Source organism: Anomaloglossus baeobatrachus, chromosome 4 (genome assembly GCF_048569485.1).
Source record: "Anomaloglossus baeobatrachus isolate aAnoBae1 chromosome 4, aAnoBae1.hap1, whole genome shotgun sequence".
NCBI lineage: Eukaryota > Metazoa > Chordata > Amphibia > Anura > Aromobatidae > Anomaloglossus > Anomaloglossus baeobatrachus.
Window position 1 is genome coordinate 677,647,129 of NC_134356.1, and position 20,000 is coordinate 677,667,128.

Here is a 20,000-nt window from a genome sequence, read left to right on the forward strand (position 1 = left end):
TTAGACACTGTGTTTAAATATGGCTTCATCTTTTTTCAGGAGGTCTAAGTGGTTCCGTTCATGACATGAATGTAGAAAATGGTTGTATTTCCTAATTTTTCAAAAACAGGAACAGTCTATTGACCGCGACGTGATTTGAACACGCAACCTTCTGATCTGGAGTCAGACGCGCTTCCGTTGCGCCACGAGGTCAGCTGAAAGATAAGTGTTTGACAAGATAAAATCTGAATACTATTTGATTCTTTACCATTAGATGTTCCAGAAAGTAACTACTTTTACGCACCATCATAAAACGACATAAACAAGGATGATTGAGCATCTTAATCTTAATATTCAGGGATTTCCAGTTTAAGATCGGAATCTAGAAATTATCATCTTTGTGATTCCATGAGTCAGGCACACGAATGTTACATCAAAAGATAAAGTTAGAAACATATCTCAGTTTATTTTTGCCAGGAACATTTCATTTAGAAAAATGCTTGTTTCATAAAGATTTGAAAATTTTTATATATCATTTGTATAGACTTTTTTATTCTTTTAGCCATACCCTAAAACTACAAAAACAAGAATGAGTTAACATATCGTTATTAGGAAGAAAGGTTTACATTTAACATCCAGAATCTAGTTGAGGACCATGTTTCTTCATATATACAAAGACCAAATTGTTGGTGATGTCGAGGTGATTTTAAGTTATAATGGTCAGATCTGGATTCCCAAAAATTCTCGTCATCACAGTATTGTTCAGAAGATTTCTTTCTTGTAAAATTTTAAAAGATGACTCTTTCAGACACTGTGTGGAAATATGGCTTCAACTTTTTTCAGGAGGTCTAAGTGGTTCCGATCATGACATGAATGTAGAAAATGGTTGTATTTCCTAATTTTTCAAAAACAGGAACAGACTATTGACCCCGACGTGATTTGAACACGCAACCTTCTGATCTGGAGTCAGAACCGCTACCGCTGCGCCACGAGGTCAGCTGAAAGATAAGTGTTTGACAAGATAAAATCTGAATATTATTTGATTCTTTACCATTAGATGTTCCAGAAAGTAACTACTTTTACGAACCATCATAAAACGACATAAACAAGGATGATTGAGCATCTTAATCTTAATATTCAGGTATTTCCAGTTTAAGATCGGAATCTAGAAATTATCATCTTTGTGATTCCATGAGTCAGGCACACGAATGATACATCAAAAGATAAAGTTAGAAACATATCTCAGTTTATTTTTGCCAGGAACATTTCATTTAGAAAAATGCTTGTTTCATAAAGATTTGAAAATTTTTATATATCATTTGTATAGACTTTTTTATTCTTTTAGCCATACCCCAAAACTACAAAAACAAGAATGAGTTAACATATTGCTATTAGGAAGAAAGGTTTACATTTAACATCCAGAATCTAGTTGAGGACCATGTTTCTTCATATATACAAAGACCAAATTGTTGGTGATGTTGAGGTGATTTTAAGTTATAATGGTCAGATCTGGATTCCCAAAAATTCTCGTCATCACAGTATTGTTCAGAAGATTTATTTCTTGTAAAGTTTTAAAAGATGACTCTTTTAGACACTGTGTTTAAATATGGCTTCAACTGTTTTCAGGAGGTCTAAGTGGTTCCGTTCATGACATGAATGTAGAAAATGGTTGTATTTCCTAATTTTTCAAAAACAGGAACAGACTATTGACCCCGACGTGATTTGAACACGCAACCTTCTGATCTGGAGTCAGACGTGCTACCGTTGCGCCACGAGGTCAGCTGAAAGATAAGTGTTTGACAAGATAAAATCTGAATATTATTTGATTCTTTACCATTAGATGTTCCAGAAAGTAACTACTTTTACGCACCATCATAAAACGACATAAACAAGGATGATTGAGCATCTTAATCTTAATATTCAGGGATTTCCAGTTTAAGATCGGAATTTTGAAATCATCATCTTTGTGATTCCATGAGTCAGGCACACGAATGTTACATCAAAAGATAAAGTTAGAAACATATCTCAGTTTATTTTTGCCAGGAACATTTCATTTAGAAAAATGTTGTTTCATAAAGATTGGAAAATTTTTATATATCATTTGTATAGACTTTTTTATTCTTTTAGCCATACCCCAAAACTACAAAAACAAGAATGAGTTAACATATTGCTATTAGGAAGAAAGGTTTACATTTAACATCCAGAATCTAGTTGAGGACCATGTTTCTTCATATATACAAAGACCAAATTGTTGGTGATGTTGAGGTGATTTTAAGTTATAATGGTCAGATCTGGATTCCCAAAAATTCTCGTCATCACAGTATTGTTCAGAAGATTTATTTCTTGTAAAGTTTTAAAAGATGACTCTTTTAGACACTGTGTTTAAATATGGCTTCAACTGTTTTCAGGAGGTCTAAGTGGTTCCGTTCATGACATGAATGTAGAAAATGGTTGTATTTCCTAATTTTTCAAAAACAGGAACAGACTATTGACCCCGACGTGATTTGAACACGCAACCTTCTGATCTGGAGTCAGACGTGCTACCGTTGCGCCACGAGGTCAGCTGAAAGATAAGTGTTTGACAAGATAAAATCTGAATATTATTTGATTCTTTACCATTAGATGTTCCAGAAAGTAACTACTTTTACGCACCATCATAAAACGACATAAACAAGGATGATTGAGCATCTTAATCTTAATATTCAGGGATTTCCAGTTTAAGATCGGAATCTAGAAATCATCATCTTTGTGATTCCATGAGTCAGGCACACGAATGTTACATCAAAAGATAAAGTTAGAAACATATCTCAGTTTATTTTTGCCAGGAACATTTCATTTAGAAAAATGCTTGTTTCATAAAGATTGGAAAATTTTTATATATCATTTGTATAGACTTTTTTATTCTTTTAGCCATACCCCAAAACTACAAAAACAAGAATGAGTTAACATATTGCTATTAGGAAGAAAGGTTTACATTTAACATCCAGAATCTAGTTGAGGACCATGTTTCTTCATATATACAAAGATCAAATTGTTGGTGATGTTGAGGTGATTTTAAGTTATAATGGTCAGATCTGGATTCCCAAAAATTCTCGTCATCACAGTATTGTTCAGAAGATTTCTTTCTTGTAAAGTTTTAAAAGATGACTCTTTTAGACACTGTGTTTAAATATGGCTTCATCTGTTTTCAGGAGGTCTAAGTGGTTCCGTTCATGACATGAATGTAGAAAATGGTTGTATTTCCTAATTTTTCAAAAACAGGAACTGTCTATTGACCGCGACGTGATTTGAACACGCAACCTTCTGATCTGGAGTCAGACGCGCTTCCGTTGCGCCACGAGGTCAGCTGAAAGATAAGTGTTTGACAAGATAAAATCTGAATACTATTTGATTCTTTACCATTAGATGTTCCAGAAAGTAACTACTTTTACGCACCATCATAAAACGACATAAACAAGGATGATTGAGCATCTTAATCTTAATATTCAGGGATTTCCAGTTTAAGATCGGAATCTAGAAATTATCATCTTTGTGATTCCATGAGTCAGGCACACGAATGTTACATCAAAAGATAAAGTTAGAAACATATCTCAGTTTATTTTTGCCAGGAACATTTCATTTAGAAAAATGCTTGTTTCATAAAGATTTGAAAATTTTTATATATCATTTGTATAGACTTTTTTATTCTTTTAGCCATACCCTAAAACTACAAAAACAAGAATGAGTTAACATATCGTTATTAGGAAGAAAGGTTTACATTTAACATCCAGAATCTAGTTGAGGACCATGTTTCTTCATATATACAAAGACCAAATTGTTGGTGATGTCGAGGTGATTTTAAGTTATAATGGTCAGATCTGGATTCCCAAAAATTCTCGTCATCACAGTATTGTTCAGAAGATTTCTTTCTTGTAAAATTTTAAAAGATGACTCTTTCAGACACTGTGTGGAAATATGGCTTCAACTTTTTTCAGGAGGTCTAAGTGGTTCCGATCATGACATGAATGTAGAAAATGGTTGTATTTCCTAATTTTTCAAAAACAGGAACAGACTATTGACCCCGACGTGATTTGAACACGCAACCTTCTGATCTGGAGTCAGAACCGCTACCGCTGCGCCACGAGGTCAGCTGAAAGATAAGTGTTTGACAAGATAAAATCTGAATATTATTTGATTCTTTACCATTAGATGTTCCAGAAAGTAACTACTTTTACGAACCATCATAAAACGACATAAACAAGGATGATTGAGCATCTTAATCTTAATATTCAGGGATTTCCAGTTTAAGATCGGAATCTAGAAATTATCATCTTTGTGATTCCATGAGTCAGGCACACGAATGATACATCAAAAGATAAAGTTAGAAACATATCTCAGTTTATTTTTGCCAGGAACATTTCATTTAGAAAAATGCTTGTTTCATAAAGATTTGAAAATTTTTATATATCATTTGTATAGACTTTTTTATTCTTTTAGCCATACCCCAAAACTACAAAAACAAGAATGAGTTAACATATTGCTATTAGGAAGAAAGGTTTACATTTAACATCCAGAATCTAGTTGAGGACCATGTTTCTTCATATATACAAAGACCAAATTGTTGGTGATGTTGAGGTGATTTTAAGTTATAATGGTCAGATCTGGATTCCCAAAAATTCTCGTCATCACAGTATTGTTCAGAAGATTTATTTCTTGTAAAGTTTTAAAAGATGACTCTTTTAGACACTGTGTTTAAATATGGCTTCAACTGTTTTCAGGAGGTCTAAGTGGTTCCGTTCATGACATGAATGTAGAAAATGGTTGTATTTCCTAATTTTTCAAAAACAGGAACAGACTATTGACCCCGACGTGATTTGAACACGCAACCTTCTGATCTGGAGTCAGACGTGCTACCGTTGCGCCACGAGGTCAGCTGAAAGATAAGTGTTTGACAAGATAAAATCTGAATATTATTTGATTCTTTACCATTAGATGTTCCAGAAAGTAACTACTTTTACGCACCATCATAAAACGACATAAACAAGGATGATTGAGCATCTTAATCTTAATATTCAGGGATTTCCAGTTTAAGATCGGAATCTAGAAATCATCATCTTTGTGATTCCATGAGTCAGGCACACGAATGTTACATCAAAAGATAAAGTTAGAAACATATCTCAGTTTATTTTTGCCAGGAACATTTCATTTAGAAAAATGCTTGTTTCATAAAGATTGGAAAATTTTTATATATCATTTGTATAGACTTTTTTATTCTTTTAGCCATACCCCAAAACTACAAAAACAAGAATGAGTTAACATATTGCTATTAGGAAGAAAGGTTTACATTTAACATCCAGAATCTAGTTGAGGACCATGTTTCTTCATATATACAAAGATCGAATTGTTGGTGATGTTGAGGTGATTTTAAGTTATAATGGTCAGATCTGGATTCCCAAAAATTCTCGTCATCACAGTATTGTTCAGAAGATTTCTTTCTTGTAAAGTTTTAAAAGATGACTCTTTTAGACACTGTGTTTAAATATGGCTTCATCTGTTTTCAGGAGGTCTAAGTGGTTCCGTTCATGACATGAATGTAGAAAATGGTTGTATTTCCTAATTTTTCAAAAACAGGAACAGTCTATTGACCGCGACGTGATTTGAACACGCAACCTTCTGATCTGGAGTCAGACGCGCTTCCGTTGCGCCACGAGGTCAGCTGAAAGATAAGTGTTTGACAAGATAAAATCTGAATACTATTTGATTCTTTACCATTAGATGTTCCAGAAAGTAACTACTTTTACGCACCATCATAAAACGACATAAACAAGGATGATTGAGCATCTTAATCTTAATATTCAGGGATTTCCAGTTTAAGATCGGAATCTAGAAATTATCATCTTTGTGATTCCATGAGTCAGGCACACGAATGTTACATCAAAAGATAAAGTTAGAAACATATCTCAGTTTATTTTTGCCAGGAACATTTCATTTAGAAAAATGCTTGTTTCATAAAGATTTGAAAATTTTTATATATCATTTGTATAGACTTTTTTATTCTTTTAGCCATACCCTAAAACTACAAAAACAAGAATGAGTTAACATATCGTTATTAGGAAGAAAGGTTTACATTTAACATCCAGAATCTAGTTGAGGACCATGTTTCTTCATATATACAAAGACCAAATTGTTGGTGATGTCGAGGTGATTTTAAGTTATAATGGTCAGATCTGGATTCCCAAAAATTCTCGTCATCACAGTATTGTTCAGAAGATTTCTTTCTTGTAAAATTTTAAAAGATGACTCTTTCAGACACTGTGTGGAAATATGGCTTCAACTTTTTTCAGGAGGTCTAAGTGGTTCCGATCATGACATGAATGTAGAAAATGGTTGTATTTCCTAATTTTTCAAAAACAGGAACAGACTATTGACCCCGACGTGATTTGAACACGCAACCTTCTGATCTGGAGTCAGAACCGCTACCGCTGCGCCACGAGGTCAGCTGAAAGATAAGTGTTTGACAAGATAAAATCTGAATATTATTTGATTCTTTACCATTAGATGTTCCAGAAAGTAACTACTTTTACGAACCATCATAAAACGACATAAACAAGGATGATTGAGCATCTTAATCTTAATATTCAGGGATTTCCAGTTTAAGATCGGAATCTAGAAATTATCATCTTTGTGATTCCATGAGTCAGGCACACGAATGATACATCAAAAGATAAAGTTAGAAACATATCTCAGTTTATTTTTGCCAGGAACATTTCATTTAGAAAAATGCTTGTTTCATAAAGATTTGAAAATTTTTATATATCATTTGTATAGACTTTTTTATTCTTTTAGCCATACCCCAAAACTACAAAAACAAGAATGAGTTAACATATTGCTATTAGGAAGAAAGGTTTACATTTAACATCCAGAATCTAGTTGAGGACCATGTTTCTTCATATATACAAAGACCAAATTGTTGGTGATGTTGAGGTGATTTTAAGTTATAATGGTCAGATCTGGATTCCCAAAAATTCTCGTCATCACAGTATTGTTCAGAAGATTTATTTCTTGTAAAGTTTTAAAAGATGACTCTTTTAGACACTGTGTTTAAATATGGCTTCAACTGTTTTCAGGAGGTCTAAGTGGTTCCGTTCATGACATGAATGTAGAAAATGGTTGTATTTCCTAATTTTTCAAAAACAGGAACAGACTATTGACCCCGACGTGATTTGAACACGCAACCTTCTGATCTGGAGTCAGACGTGCTACCGTTGCGCCACGAGGTCAGCTGAAAGATAAGTGTTTGACAAGATAAAATCTGAATATTATTTGATTCTTTACCATTAGATGTTCCAGAAAGTAACTACTTTTACGCACCATCATAAAACGACATAAACAAGGATGATTGAGCATCTTAATCTTAATATTCAGGGATTTCCAGTTTAAGATCGGAATCTAGAAATCATCATCTTTGTGATTCCATGAGTCAGGCACACGAATGTTACATCAAAAGATAAAGTTAGAAACATATCTCAGTTTATTTTTGCCAGGAACATTTCATTTAGAAAAATGCTTGTTTCATAAAGATTGGAAAATTTTTATATATCATTTGTATAGACTTTTTTATTCTTTTAGCCATACCCCAAAACTACAAAAACAAGAATGAGTTAACATATTGCTATTAGGAAGAAAGGTTTACATTTAACATCCAGAATCTAGTTGAGGACCATGTTTCTTCATATATACAAAGATCAAATTGTTGGTGATGTTGAGGTGATTTTAAGTTATAATGGTCAGATCTGGATTCCCAAAAATTCTCGTCATCACAGTATTGTTCAGAAGATTTCTTTCTTGTAAAGTTTTAAAAGATGACTCTTTTAGACACTGTGTTTAAATATGGCTTCATCTGTTTTCAGGAGGTCTAAGTGGTTCCGTTCATGACATGAATGTAGAAAATGGTTGTATTTCCTAATTTTTCAAAAACAGGAACAGTCTATTGACCGCGACGTGATTTGAACACGCAACCTTCTGATCTGGAGTCAGACGCGCTTCCGTTGCGCCACGAGGTCAGCTGAAAGATAAGTGTTTGACAAGATAAAATCTGAATACTATTTGATTCTTTACCATTAGATGTTCCAGAAAGTAACTACTTTTACGCACCATCATAAAACGACATAAACAAGGATGATTGAGCATCTTAATCTTAATATTCAGGGATTTCCAGTTTAAGATCGGAATCTAGAAATTATCATCTTTGTGATTCCATGAGTCAGGCACACGAATGTTACATCAAAAGATAAAGTTAGAAACATATCTCAGTTTATTTTTGCCAGGAACATTTCATTTAGAAAAATGCTTGTTTCATAAAGATTTGAAAATTTTTATATATCATTTGTATAGACTTTTTTATTCTTTTAGCCATACCCCAAAACTACAAAAACAAGAATGAGTTAACATATTGCTATTAGGAAGAAAGGTTTACATTTAACATCCAGAATCTAGTTGAGGACCATGTTTCTTCATATATACAAAGATCAAATTGTTGGTGATGTTGAGGTGATTTTAAGTTATAATGGTCAGATCTGGATTCCCAAAAATTCTCGTCATCACAGTATTGTTCAGAAGATTTCTTTCTTGTAAAGTTTTAAAAGATGACTCTTTTAGACACTGTGTTTAAATATGGCTTCATCTGTTTTCAGGAGGTCTAAGTGGTTCCGTTCATGACATGAATGTAGAAAATGGTTGTATTTCCTAATTTTTCAAAAACAGGAACAGTCTATTGACCGCGACGTGATTTGAACACGCAACCTTCTGATCTGGAGTCAGACGCGCTTCCGTTGCGCCACGAGGTCAGCTGAAAGATAAGTGTTTGACAAGATAAAATCTGAATACTATTTGATTCTTTACCATTAGATGTTCCAGAAAGTAACTACTTTTACGCACCATCATAAAACGACATAAACAAGGATGATTGAGCATCTTAATCTTAATATTCAGGGATTTCCAGTTTAAGATCGGAATCTAGAAATTATCATCTTTGTGATTCCATGAGTCAGGCACACGAATGTTACATCAAAAGATAAAGTTAGAAACATATCTCAGTTTATTTTTGCCAGGAACATTTCATTTAGAAAAATGCTTGTTTCATAAAGATTTGAAAATTTTTATATATCATTTGTATAGACTTTTTTATTCTTTTAGCCATACCCTAAAACTACAAAAACAAGAATGAGTTAACATATCGTTATTAGGAAGAAAGGTTTACATTTAACATCCAGAATCTAGTTGAGGACCATGTTTCTTCATATATACAAAGACCAAATTGTTGGTGATGTCGAGGTGATTTTAAGTTATAATGGTCAGATCTGGATTCCCAAAAATTCTCGTCATCACAGTATTGTTCAGAAGATTTCTTTCTTGTAAAATTTTAAAAGATGACTCTTTCAGACACTGTGTGGAAATATGGCTTCAACTTTTTTCAGGAGGTCTAAGTGGTTCCGATCATGACATGAATGTAGAAAATGGTTGTATTTCCTAATTTTTCAAAAACAGGAACAGACTATTGACCCCGACGTGATTTGAACACGCAACCTTCTGATCTGGAGTCAGAACCGCTACCGCTGCGCCACGAGGTCAGCTGAAAGATAAGTGTTTGACAAGATAAAATCTGAATATTATTTGATTCTTTACCATTAGATGTTCCAGAAAGTAACTACTTTTACGCACCATCATAAAACGACATAAACAAGGATGATTGAGCATCTTAATCTTAATATTCAGGGATTTCCAGTTTAAGATCGGAATCTAGAAATTATCATCTTTGTGATTCCATGAGTCAGGCACACGAATGATACATCAAAAGATAAAGTTAGAAACATATCTCAGTTTATTTTTGCCAGGAACATTTCATTTAGAAAAATGCTTGTTTCATAAAGATTTGAAAATTTTTATATATCATTTGTATAGACTTTTTTATTCTTTTAGCCATACCCTAAAACTACAAAAACAAGAATGAGTTAACATATCGTTATTAGGAAGAACGGTTTACATTTAACATCCAGAATCTAGTTGAGGACCATGTTTCTTCATATATACAAAGACCAAATTGTTGGTGATGTCGAGGTGATTTTAAGTTATAATGGTCAGATCTGGATTCCCAAAAATTCTCGTCATCACAGTATTGTTCAGAAGATTTCTTTCTTGTAAAATTTTAAAAGATGACTCTTTCAGACACTGTGTTTAAATATGGCTTCAACTGTTTTCAGGAGGTTCAAGTGGTTCCGTTCATGACATGAATGTAGAAAATGGTTGTATTTCCTAATTTTTCAAAAACAGGAACAGACTATTGACCCCGACGTGATTTGAACACGCAACCTTCTGATCTGGAGTCAGACGCGCTACCGTTGCGCCACGAGGTCAGCTGAAAGATAAGTGTTTGACAAGATAAAATCTGAATATTATTTGATTCTTTACCATTAGATGTTCCAGAAAGTAACTACTTTTACGCACCATCATAAAACGACATAAACAAGGATGATTGAGCATCTTAATCTTAATATTCAGGGATTTCCAGTTTAAGATCGGAATCTAGAAATCATCATCTTTGTGATTCCATGAGTCAGGCACACGAATGTTACATCAAAAGATAAAGTAAGAAACATATCTCAGTTTATTTTTGCCAGGAACATTTCATTTAGAAAAATGCTTGTTTCATAAAGATTGGAAAAGTTTTATATATCATTTGTATAGACTTTTTTATTCTTTTAGCCATACCCCAAAACTACAAAAACAAGAATGAGTTAACATATTGCTATTAGGAAGAAAGGTTTACATTTAACATCCAGAATCTAGTTGAGGACCATGTTTCTTCATATATACAAAGACCAAATTGTTGGTGATGTTGAGGTGATTTTAAGTTATAATGGTCAGATCTGGATTCCCAAAAATTCTCGTCATCACAGTATTGTTCAGAAGATTTCTTTCTTGTAAAGTTTTAAAAGATGACTCTTTTAGACACTGTGTTTAAATATGGCTTCAACTGTTTTCAGGAGGTCTAAGTGGTTCCGTTCATGACATGAATGTTGAAAATGGTTGTATTTATTAATTTTTCAAAAACAGGAACAGACTATTGACCCCGATGTGATTTGAACACGCAACCTTCTGATCTGGAGTCAGACGCGCTACCGTTGCGCCACGAGGTCAGCTGAAAGATAAGTGTTTGACAAGATAAAATCTGAATATTATTTGATTCTTTACCATTAGATGTTCCAGAAAGTAACTACTTTTACGCACCATCATAAAACGACATAAACAAGGATGATTGAGCATCTTAATCTTAATATTTAGGGATTTCCAGTTTAAGATCGGAATCTAGAAATCATCAACTTTGTGATTCCATGAGTCAGGCACACGAATGTTACATCAAAAGATAAAGTTAGAAACATATTTCAGTTTATTTTTGCCAGGAACAGTTCATTTAGAAAAATGCTTGTTTCATAAAGATTTGAAAATTTTTATATATCATTTGTATAGACTTTTTTATTCTTTTAGCCATACCCCAAAACTACAAAAACAAGAATGAGTTAACATATTGCTATTAGGAAGAAAGGTTTACATTTAACATCCAGAATCTAGTTGAGGACCATGTTTCTTCATATATACAAAGACCAAATTGTTGGTGATGTTGAGGTGATTTTAAGTTATAATGGTCAGATCTGGATTCCCAAAAATTCTCGTCATCACAGTATTGTTCAGAAGATTTCTTTCTTGTAAAGTTTTAAAAGATGACTCTTTTAGACACTGTGTTTAAATATGGCTTCAACTGTTTTCAGGAGGTCTAAGTGGTTCCGTTCATGACATGAATGTAGAAAATGGTTGTATTTCCTAATTTTTCAAAAACAGGAACAGACTATTGACCCCGACGTGATTTGAACACGCAACCTTCTGATCTGGAGTCAGACGAGCTACCGTTGCGCCACGAGGTCAGCTGAAAGATAAGTGTTTGACAAGATAAAATCTGAATATTATTTGATTCTTTACCATTAGATGTTCCAGAAAGTAACTACTTTTACGCACCATCATAAAACGACATAAACAAGGATGATTGAGCATCTTAATCTTAATATTTAGGGATTTCCAGTTTAAGATCGGAATCTAGAAATCATCATCTTTGTGATTCCATGAGTCAGGCACATGAATGTTACATCAAAAGATAAAGTTAGAAACATATCTCAGTTTATTTTTGCCAGGAACATTTCATTTAGAAAAATGCTTGTTTCATAAAGATTTGAAAATTTTTATATATCATTTGTATAGACTTTTTTATTCTTTTAGCCATACCCCAAAACTACAAAAACAAGAATGAGTTAACATATTGCTATTAGGAAGAAAGGTTTACATTTAACATCCAGAATCTAGTTGAGGACCATGTTTCTTCATATATACAAAGACCAAATTGTTGGTGATGTTGAGGTGATTTTAAGTTATAATGGTCAGATCTGGATTCCCAAAAATTCTTGTCATCACAGTATTGTTCAGAAGATTTCTTACTTGTAAAGTTTTAAAAGATGACTCTTTTAGACACTGTGTTTAAATATGGCTTCAACTGTTTTCAGGAGGTCTAAGTGGTTCCGTTCATGACATGAATGTAGAAAATGGTTGTATTTCCTAATTTTTCAAAAACAGGAGCAGACTATTGACCCCGACGTGATTTGAACACGCAACCTTCTGATCTGGAGTCAGACGCGCTACCGTTGCGCCACGAGGTCAGCTGAAAGATAAGTGTTTGACAAGATAAAATCTGAATATTATTTGATTCTTTACCATTAGATGTTCCAGAAAGTAACTACTTTTACGCACCATGATAAAACGACATAAACAAGGATGATTGAGCATCTTAATCTTAATATTTAGGGATTTCCAGTTTAAGATCGGAATCTAGAAATCATCATCTTTGTGATTCCATGAGTCAGGCACACGAATGTTACATCAAAAGATAAAGTTAGAAACATATCTCAGTTTATTTTTGCCAGGAACATTTCATTTAGAAAAATGCTTGTTTCATAAAGATTGGAAAATTTTTATATATCATTTGTATAGACTTTTTTATTCTTTTAGCCATACCCCAAAACTACAAAAACAAGAATGAGTTAACATATTGCTATTAGGAAGAAAGGTTTACATTTAACATCCAGAATCTAGTTGAGGACCATGTTTCTTCATATATACAAAGACCAAATTGTTGGTGATGTTGAGGTGATTTTAAGTTATAATGGTCAGATCTGGATTCCCAAAAATTCTCGTCATCACAGTATTGTTCAGAAGATTTCTTTCTTGTAAAGTTTTAAAAGATGACTCTTTTAGACACTGTGTTTAAATATGGCTTCAACTGTTTTCAGGAGGTCTAAGTGGTTCCGTTCATGACATGAATGTAGAAAATGGTTGTATTTCCTAATTTTTCAAAAACAGGAACAGACTATTGACCCCGACGTGATTTGAACACGCAACCTTCTGATCTGGAGTCAGACGCGCTACCGTTGCGCCACGAGGTCAGCTGAAAGATAAGTGTTTGACAAGATAAAATCTGAATATTATTTGATTCTTTACCATTAGATCTTCCAGAAAGTAACTACTTTTACGCACCATCATAAAACGACATAAACAAGGATGATTGAGCATCTTAATCTTAATATTCAGGGATTTCCAGTTTAAGATCGGAATCTAGAAATCATCATCTTTGTGATTCCATGAGTCAGGCACACGAATGTTACATCAAAAGATAAAGTTAGAAACATATCTCAGTTTATTTTTGCCAGGAACATTTCATTTAGAAAAATGTTGTTTCATAAAGATTGGAAAATTTTTATATATCATTTGTATAGACTTTTTTATTCTTTTAGCCATACCCCAAAACTACAAAAACAAGAATGAGTTAACATATTGCTATTAGGAAGAAAGGTTTACATTTAACATCCAGAATCTAGTTGAGGACCATGTTTCTTCATATATACAAAGACCAAATTGTTGGTGATGTTGAGGTGATTTTAAGTTATAATGGTCAGATCTGGATTCCCAAAAATTCTCGTCATCACAGTATTGTTCAGAAGATTTCTTTCTTGTAAAGTTTTAAAAGATGACTCTTTTAGACACTGTGTTTAAACATGGCTTCAACTGTTTTCAGGAGGTCTAAGTGGTTTTGTTCATGACATGAATGTAAAAAAAATTTGTATTTCCTAATTTTTCAAAAACAGGAACAGACTATTGACCCCGACGTGATTTGAACACGCAACCTTCTGATCTGGAGTCAGACGCGCTACCGTTGCGCCACGAGGTCAGCTGAAAGATAAGTGTTTGACAAGATAAAATCTGAATATTATTTGATTCTTTACCATTAGATGTTCCAGAAAGTAACTATTTTTACGCACCATCATAAAATGACATAAACAAGGATGATTGAGCATCTTAATCTTAATATTCAGGGATTTCCAGTTTAAGATCGGAATCTAGAAATCATCATCTTTGTGATTCCATGAGTCAGGCACACGAATGTTACATCAAAAGATAAAGTTAGAAACATATCTCAGTTTATTTTTGCCAGGAACATTTCATTTAGAAAAATGCTTGTTTCATAAAGATTGGAAAATTTTTATATATCATTTGTATAGACTTTTTTATTCTTTTAGCCATACCCCAAAACTACAAAAACAAGAATGAGTTAACATATTGCTATTAGGAAGAAAGGTTTACATTTAACATCCAGAATCTAGTTGAGGACCATGTTTCTTCATATATACAAAGACCAAATTGTTGGTGATGTTGAGGTGATTTTAAGTTATAATGGTCAGATCTGGATTCCCAAAAATTCTCGTCATCACAGTATTGTTCAGAAGATTTCTTTCTTGTAAAGTTTTAAAAGATGACTCTTTTAGACACTGTGTTTAAATATGGCTTCAACTGTTTTCAGGAGGTCTAAGTGGTTCCGTTCATGACATGAATGTAGAAAATGGTTGTATTTCCTAATTTTTCAAAAACAGGAACAGACTATTGACCCCGACGTGATTTGAACACGCAACCTTCTGATCTGGAGTCAGACGAGCTACCGTTGCGCCACGAGGTCAGCTGAAAGATAAGTGTTTGACAAGATAAAATCTGAATATTATTTGATTCTTTACCATTAGATGTTCCAGAAAGTAACTACTTTTACGCACCATCATAAAACGACATAAACAAGGATGATTGAGCATCTTAATCTTAATATTCAGGGATTTCCAGTTTAAGATCGGAATCTAGAAATCATCATCTTTGTGATTCCATGAGTCAGGCACACAAATGTTACATCAAAAGATAAAGTTAGAAACATATCTCAGTTTATTTTTGCCAGAACATTTCATTTAGAAAAATGTTGTTTCATAAAGATTGGAAAATTTTTATATATCATTTGTATAGACTTTTTTATTCTTTTAGCCATACCCCAAAACTACAAAAACAAGAATGAGTTAACATATTGCTATTAGGAAGAAAGGTTTACATTTAACATCCAGAATCTAGTTGAGGACCATGTTTCTTCATACATACAAAGAACAAATTGTTGGTGATGTTGAGGTGATTTTAAGTTATAATGGTCAGATCTGGATTCCCAAAAATTCTCGTCATCACAGTATTGTTCAGAAGATTTCTTTCTTGTAAAGTTTTAAAAGATGACTCTTTTAGACACTGTGTTTAAATATGGCTTCAACTGTTTTCAGGAGGTCTAAGTGGTTCCGTTCATGACATGAATGTAGAAAATGGTTGTATTTCCTAATTTTTCAAAAACAGGAACAGACTATTGACCCCGATGTGATTTGAACACGCAACCTTCTGATCTGGAGTCAGACGCGCTACCGTTGCGCCACGAGGTAAGCTGAAAGATAAGTGTTTGACAAGATAAAATCTGAATATTATTTGATTCTTTACCATTAGATGTTCCAGAAAGTAACTACTTTTACGCACCATCATAAAACGACATAAACAAGGATGATTGAGCATCTTAATCTTAATATTTAGGGATTTCCAGTTTAAGATCGGAATCTAGAAATCATCATCTTTGTGATTCCATGAGTCAGGCACACGAATGTTACATCAAAAGATAAAGTTAGAAACATATCTCAGTTTATTTTTGCCAGGAACATTTCATTTAGAAAAATGCTTGTTTCATAAAGATTTGAAAATTTTTATATATCATTTGTATAGACTTTTTTATTCTTTTAGCCATACCCCAAAACTACAAAAACAAGAATGAGTTAACATATTGCTATTAGGAAGAAAGGTTTACATTTAACATCCAGAATCTAGTTGAGGACCATGTTTCTTCATATATACAAAGACCAAATTGTTGGTGATGTTGAGGTGATTTTAAGTTATAATGGTCAGATCTGGATTCCCAAAAATTCTCGTCATCACAGTATTGTTCAGAAGATTTCTTTCTTGTAAAATTTTAAAAGATGACTCTTTCAGACACTGTGTTTAAATATGGCTTCAACTGTTTTCAGGAGGTCTAAGTGGTTCCGTTCATGACATGAATGTAGAAAATGGTTGTATTTCCTAATTTTTCAAAAACAGGAACAGACTATTGACCCCGACGTGATTTGAACACGCAACCTTCTGATCTGGAGTCAGACGCGCTACCGTTGCGCCACGAGGTCAGCTGAAAGATAAGTGTTTGACAAGATAAAATCTGAATATTATTTGATTCTTTACCATTAGATGTTCCAGAAAGTAACTACTTTTACGCACCATCATAAAACGACATAAACAAGGATGATTGAGCATCTTAATCTTAATATTCAGGGATTTCCAGTTTAAGATCGGAATCTAGAAATCATCATGTTTGTGATTCCATGAGTCAGGCACACGAATGTTACATCAAAAGATAAAGTTAGAAACATATCTCAGTTTATTTTTGCCAGGAACATTTCATTTAGAAAAATGCTTGTTTCATAAAGATTTGAAAATTTTTATATATCATTTGTATAGACTTTTTTATTCTTTTAGCCATACCCCAAAACTACAAAAACAAGAATGAGTTAACATATTGCTATTAGTAAGAAAGGTTTACATTTAACATCCAGAATCTAGTTGAGGACCATGTTTCTTCATATATACAAAGACCAAATTGTTGGTGATGTTGAGGTGATTTTAAGTTATAATGGTCAGATCTGGATTCCCAAAAATTCTCGTCATCACAGTATTGTTCAGAAGATTTCTTTCTTGTAAAGTTTTAAAAGATGACTCTTTTAGACACTGTGTTTAAATATGGCTTCAACTGTTTTCAGGAGGTCTAAGTGGTTCCGTTCATGACATGAATGTAGAAAATGGTTGTATTTCCTAATTTTTCAAAAACAGGAACAGACTATTGACCCCGACGTGATTTGAACACGCAACCTTCTGATCTGGAGTCAGACGCGCTACCGTTGCGCCACGTGGTCAGCTGAAAGATTAGTGTTTGACAAGATAAAATCTGAATATTATTTGATTCTTTACCATTAGATGTTCCAGAAAGTAACTACTTTTACGCACCATCATAAAACGACATAAACAAGGATGATTGAGCATCTTAATCTTAATATTTAGGGATTTCCAGTTTAAGATCGGAATCTAGAAATCATCATGTTTGTGATTCCATGAGTCAGGCACACGAATGTTACATCAAAAGATAAAGTTAGAAACATATCTCAGTTTATTTTTGCCAGGAACATTTCATTTAGAAAAATGCTTGTTTCATAAAGATTGGAAAATTTTTATATATCATTTGTATAGACTTTTTTATTCTTTTAGCCATACCCCAAAACTACAAAAACAAGAATGAGTTAACATATTGCTATTAGGAAGAAAGGTTTACATTTAACATCCAGAATCTAGTTGAGGACCATGTTTCTTCATATATACAAAGACCAAATTGTTGGTGATGTTGAGGTGATTTTAAGTTATAATGGTCAGATCTGGATTCCCAAAAATTCTCGTCATCACAGTATTGTTCAGAAGATTTCTTTCTTGTAAAGTTTTAAAAGATGACTCTTTTAGACACTGTGTTTAAATATGGCTTCAACTGTTTTCAGGAGGTCTAAGTGGTTCCGTTCATGACATGAATGTAGAAAATGGTTGTATTTCCTAATTTTTCAAAAACAGGAACAGACTATTGACCCCGACGTGATTTGAACACGCAACCTTCTGATCTGGAGTCAGACGCGCTACTGTTGCGCCACAAGGTCAGCTGAAAGATAAGTGTTTGACAAGATAAAATCTGAATATTATTTGATTCTTTACCATTAGATGTTCCAGAAAGTAACTACTTTTACGCACCATCATAAAACGACATAAACAAGGATGATTGAGCATCTTAATCTTAATATTCAGGGATTTCCAGTTTAAGATCGGAATCTAGAAATCATCATCTTTGTGATTCCATGAGTCAGGCACACGAATGTTACATCAAAAGATAAAGTTAGAAACATATCTCAGTTTATTTTTGCCAGGAACATTTCATTTAGAAAAATGCTTGTTTCATAAAGATTGGAAAATTTTTATATATCATTTGTATAGACTTTTTTATTCTTTTAGCCATACCCCAAAACTACAAAAACAAGAATGAGTTAACATATTGCTATTAGGAAGAAAGGTTTACATTTAACATCCAGAATCTAGTTGAGGACCATGTTTCTTCATATATACAAAGACCAAATTGTTGGTGATGTTGAGGTGATTTTAAGTTATAATGGTCAGATCTGGATTCCCAAAAATTCTCGTCATCACAGTATTGTTCAGAAGATTTCTTTCTTGTAAAGTTTTAAAAGATGACTCTTTTAGACACTGTGTTTAAATATGGCTTCAACTGTTTTCAGGAGGTCTAAGTGGTTCCGTTCATGACATGAATGTAGAAAATGGTTGTATTTCCTAATTTTTCAAAAACAGGAACAGACTATTGACCCCGACGTGATTTGAACACGCAACCTTCTGATCTGGAGTCAGACGCGCTACCGTTCCGCCACGAGGTCAGCTGAAAGATAAGTGTTTGACAAGATAAAATCTGAATATTATTTGATTCTTTACCATTAGATGTTCCAGAAAGTAACTACTTTTACGCACCATCATAAAACGACATAAACAAGGATGATTGAGCATCTTAATCTTAATATTCAGGGGTTTCCAGTTTAAGATCGGAATCTAGAAATCATCATCTTTGTGATTCCATGAGTCAGGCACACGAATGTTACATCAAAAGATAAAGTTAGAAACATATCTCAGTTTATTTTTGCCAGGAACATTTCATTTAGAAAAATGCTTGTTTCATAAAGATTGGAAAATTTTTATATATCATTTGTATAGACTTTTTTATTCTTTTAGCCATACCCCAAAACTACAAAAACAAGAATGAGTTAACATATTGCTATTAGGAAGAAAGGTTTACATTTAACATCCAGAATCTAGTTGAGGACCATGTTTCTTCTCATATACAAAGACCAAATTGTTGGTGATGTTGAGGTGATTTTAAGTTATAATGGTCAGATCTGGATTCCCAAAAATTCTCGTCATCACAGTATTGTTCAGAAGATTTCTTTCTTGTAAAGTTTTAAAAGATGACTCTTTTAGACACTGTGTTTAAATATGGCTTCAACTGTTTTCAGGAGGTCTAAGTGGTTCCGTTCATGACATGAATGTAGAAAATGGTTGTATTTCCTAATTTTTCAAAAACAGGAACAGACTATTGACCCCGACGTGATTTGAACACGCAACCTTCTGATCTGGAGTCAGACGCGCTACCGTTGCGCCACGAGGTCAGCTGAAGGATAAGTGTTTGACAAGATAAAATCTGAATATTATTTGATTCTTTACCATTAGATGTTCCAGAAAGTAACTACTTTTACGCACCATCATAAAACGACATAAACAAGGATGATTGAGCATCTTAATCTTAATATTCAGGGATTTCCAGTTTAAGATCGGAATCTAGAAATCATCATCTTTGTGATTCCATGAGTCAGGCACACGAATGTTACATCAAAAGATAAAGTTAG

The 20,000-nt window shown here is 33.3% G+C and overlaps 25 non-coding genes across 25 annotated transcripts; all 25 read right to left on the reverse strand.

Moving 5' to 3' along the window:
• Positions 1-120: 120 nt before the first annotated feature.
• TRNAW-CCA (transfer RNA tryptophan (anticodon CCA)) lies at positions 121-192 on the reverse strand. Its single transcript has one exon. It is a non-coding gene; the product is annotated as a tRNA-Trp (tRNA).
• Positions 193-903: 711 nt separating this feature from the next.
• On the reverse strand, positions 904-975 carry TRNAW-CCA (transfer RNA tryptophan (anticodon CCA)). Its single transcript has one exon. It is a non-coding gene; the product is annotated as a tRNA-Trp (tRNA).
• Positions 976-1,686: 711 nt separating this feature from the next.
• Positions 1,687-1,758, reverse strand: TRNAW-CCA (transfer RNA tryptophan (anticodon CCA)). The gene has a single exon. It is a non-coding gene; the product is annotated as a tRNA-Trp (tRNA).
• Positions 1,759-2,468: 710 nt separating this feature from the next.
• TRNAW-CCA (transfer RNA tryptophan (anticodon CCA)) lies at positions 2,469-2,540 on the reverse strand. Its single transcript has one exon. It is a non-coding gene; the product is annotated as a tRNA-Trp (tRNA).
• Positions 2,541-3,251: 711 nt separating this feature from the next.
• TRNAW-CCA (transfer RNA tryptophan (anticodon CCA)) lies at positions 3,252-3,323 on the reverse strand. The gene has a single exon. It is a non-coding gene; the product is annotated as a tRNA-Trp (tRNA).
• A 711-nt stretch (positions 3,324-4,034) lies between these two features.
• TRNAW-CCA (transfer RNA tryptophan (anticodon CCA)) lies at positions 4,035-4,106 on the reverse strand. Its single transcript has one exon. It is a non-coding gene; the product is annotated as a tRNA-Trp (tRNA).
• Positions 4,107-4,817: 711 nt separating this feature from the next.
• On the reverse strand, positions 4,818-4,889 carry TRNAW-CCA (transfer RNA tryptophan (anticodon CCA)). The gene has a single exon. It is a non-coding gene; the product is annotated as a tRNA-Trp (tRNA).
• A 711-nt stretch (positions 4,890-5,600) lies between these two features.
• TRNAW-CCA (transfer RNA tryptophan (anticodon CCA)) lies at positions 5,601-5,672 on the reverse strand. Its single transcript has one exon. It is a non-coding gene; the product is annotated as a tRNA-Trp (tRNA).
• A 711-nt stretch (positions 5,673-6,383) lies between these two features.
• On the reverse strand, positions 6,384-6,455 carry TRNAW-CCA (transfer RNA tryptophan (anticodon CCA)). The gene has a single exon. It is a non-coding gene; the product is annotated as a tRNA-Trp (tRNA).
• Positions 6,456-7,166: 711 nt separating this feature from the next.
• Positions 7,167-7,238, reverse strand: TRNAW-CCA (transfer RNA tryptophan (anticodon CCA)). The gene has a single exon. It is a non-coding gene; the product is annotated as a tRNA-Trp (tRNA).
• A 711-nt stretch (positions 7,239-7,949) lies between these two features.
• TRNAW-CCA (transfer RNA tryptophan (anticodon CCA)) lies at positions 7,950-8,021 on the reverse strand. Its single transcript has one exon. It is a non-coding gene; the product is annotated as a tRNA-Trp (tRNA).
• Positions 8,022-8,732: 711 nt separating this feature from the next.
• On the reverse strand, positions 8,733-8,804 carry TRNAW-CCA (transfer RNA tryptophan (anticodon CCA)). The gene has a single exon. It is a non-coding gene; the product is annotated as a tRNA-Trp (tRNA).
• A 711-nt stretch (positions 8,805-9,515) lies between these two features.
• TRNAW-CCA (transfer RNA tryptophan (anticodon CCA)) lies at positions 9,516-9,587 on the reverse strand. Its single transcript has one exon. It is a non-coding gene; the product is annotated as a tRNA-Trp (tRNA).
• A 711-nt stretch (positions 9,588-10,298) lies between these two features.
• Positions 10,299-10,370, reverse strand: TRNAW-CCA (transfer RNA tryptophan (anticodon CCA)). Its single transcript has one exon. It is a non-coding gene; the product is annotated as a tRNA-Trp (tRNA).
• A 711-nt stretch (positions 10,371-11,081) lies between these two features.
• On the reverse strand, positions 11,082-11,153 carry TRNAW-CCA (transfer RNA tryptophan (anticodon CCA)). The gene has a single exon. It is a non-coding gene; the product is annotated as a tRNA-Trp (tRNA).
• A 711-nt stretch (positions 11,154-11,864) lies between these two features.
• Positions 11,865-11,936, reverse strand: TRNAW-CCA (transfer RNA tryptophan (anticodon CCA)). The gene has a single exon. It is a non-coding gene; the product is annotated as a tRNA-Trp (tRNA).
• A 711-nt stretch (positions 11,937-12,647) lies between these two features.
• Positions 12,648-12,719, reverse strand: TRNAW-CCA (transfer RNA tryptophan (anticodon CCA)). The gene has a single exon. It is a non-coding gene; the product is annotated as a tRNA-Trp (tRNA).
• A 711-nt stretch (positions 12,720-13,430) lies between these two features.
• On the reverse strand, positions 13,431-13,502 carry TRNAW-CCA (transfer RNA tryptophan (anticodon CCA)). Its single transcript has one exon. It is a non-coding gene; the product is annotated as a tRNA-Trp (tRNA).
• A 710-nt stretch (positions 13,503-14,212) lies between these two features.
• TRNAW-CCA (transfer RNA tryptophan (anticodon CCA)) lies at positions 14,213-14,284 on the reverse strand. The gene has a single exon. It is a non-coding gene; the product is annotated as a tRNA-Trp (tRNA).
• A 711-nt stretch (positions 14,285-14,995) lies between these two features.
• Positions 14,996-15,067, reverse strand: TRNAW-CCA (transfer RNA tryptophan (anticodon CCA)). Its single transcript has one exon. It is a non-coding gene; the product is annotated as a tRNA-Trp (tRNA).
• Positions 15,068-16,559: 1,492 nt separating this feature from the next.
• On the reverse strand, positions 16,560-16,631 carry TRNAW-CCA (transfer RNA tryptophan (anticodon CCA)). Its single transcript has one exon. It is a non-coding gene; the product is annotated as a tRNA-Trp (tRNA).
• Positions 16,632-17,342: 711 nt separating this feature from the next.
• Positions 17,343-17,414, reverse strand: TRNAW-CCA (transfer RNA tryptophan (anticodon CCA)). The gene has a single exon. It is a non-coding gene; the product is annotated as a tRNA-Trp (tRNA).
• A 711-nt stretch (positions 17,415-18,125) lies between these two features.
• On the reverse strand, positions 18,126-18,197 carry TRNAW-CCA (transfer RNA tryptophan (anticodon CCA)). The gene has a single exon. It is a non-coding gene; the product is annotated as a tRNA-Trp (tRNA).
• Positions 18,198-18,908: 711 nt separating this feature from the next.
• Positions 18,909-18,980, reverse strand: TRNAW-CCA (transfer RNA tryptophan (anticodon CCA)). The gene has a single exon. It is a non-coding gene; the product is annotated as a tRNA-Trp (tRNA).
• A 711-nt stretch (positions 18,981-19,691) lies between these two features.
• TRNAW-CCA (transfer RNA tryptophan (anticodon CCA)) lies at positions 19,692-19,763 on the reverse strand. Its single transcript has one exon. It is a non-coding gene; the product is annotated as a tRNA-Trp (tRNA).
• Between the last annotated feature and the right edge of the window lie 237 nt (positions 19,764-20,000).